The following is a 1,123-nucleotide window of genomic DNA, read 5'->3' as shown; positions in this document are numbered from 1 at the left end:
GGCCATCTTCAGATCTTTTCAACTTAGTTACAAAGTAGAAGGTCAGCTTATTTAAAAGGTAATGTGTCAGTTTATTTACGGTGTAATGCGCCAGCTTAGTTACCGTGTAATACATCAAATTAGTTACAGTATAACGCGCCAGTTTAGTTCCTGCGTAAAGCTCAAGTTAGCTGCATTATGAAATACCAACTTAGTTACAGTCTAAAGGGCCAACTTACTTGCATTGTAACACATAAATTTAGTAACAGTTTAATGTGCCAGTTTAGTTACTGTGTAACGATTCAACCCAGTTAAAGTGCAAATGAAGTCAGGTTAGTTACAGTGTAATTGTCACTTTAGTTACGTTGTAATGCAGTAACTTAGCTACAGTGGGAAACATCAGCTAAGTTATAGTGTGAAGTGTCAACTTAGTTGTGGAGTAACGTACCAAGTTAGTTACAGTGCAATGCCTGAAATTAGTTACACTGTAATGAATCAACTTCGTTACAATGTAATATGCAAAGTTTGTTATAGTGTAATGCGTGAACTTGGTCACAATGTAAACCGTCAACTTCATCACAGGGTAAAGTATCAATTTAGTTGCAGTGTAATGCTGCAGTGTAACATGTCAACTTAGTTACAATGTAACTCATCAACGTGGTTACTGTGGTGTCACCGCCAGACACCACACTTGCTAGGTGGTAGCTTAAATCGGCCGCGGTCCCTTAGTACATGTCGGACCCGCGTGTCGCCACTGTGTGATCGCAGACCGAGCGCCACCACAAGGCAGGTCTCGAGATACGGAATAGCACTCGCCCCAGTTGTAGGACGACTTTGCTAGCGACTACACTGACGAAGCCTTTCTCTCATTTGCCGAGAGACTGTTAGAATAGCCTTCAGCTAAGTCAATGGCTACGACCTAGCAAGGCGCCATTAACCATTTTACGATAGAGTCTCACTTGTATCATCAAGGAATGCTGTATTCACATGAAGGATTAAAAGTTAAGTATTAAAGCAGCTACGTACTTTTCTTGCTACCATTCATTACGTATCCTGTTTCAGACCTCTATCTAGCCTACGTGAGATTACGCGTGCCTTTCGGCTACTTCAGTGTGGCGTAGCTGTCTTGTTACGCCACAACAGT

Source organism: Schistocerca serialis, chromosome 2 (assembly GCF_023864345.2).
Source record: "Schistocerca serialis cubense isolate TAMUIC-IGC-003099 chromosome 2, iqSchSeri2.2, whole genome shotgun sequence".
Taxonomy (NCBI): Eukaryota; Metazoa; Arthropoda; class Insecta; order Orthoptera; family Acrididae; genus Schistocerca; species Schistocerca serialis.
This window is presented reverse-complemented; position numbering follows the sequence as displayed.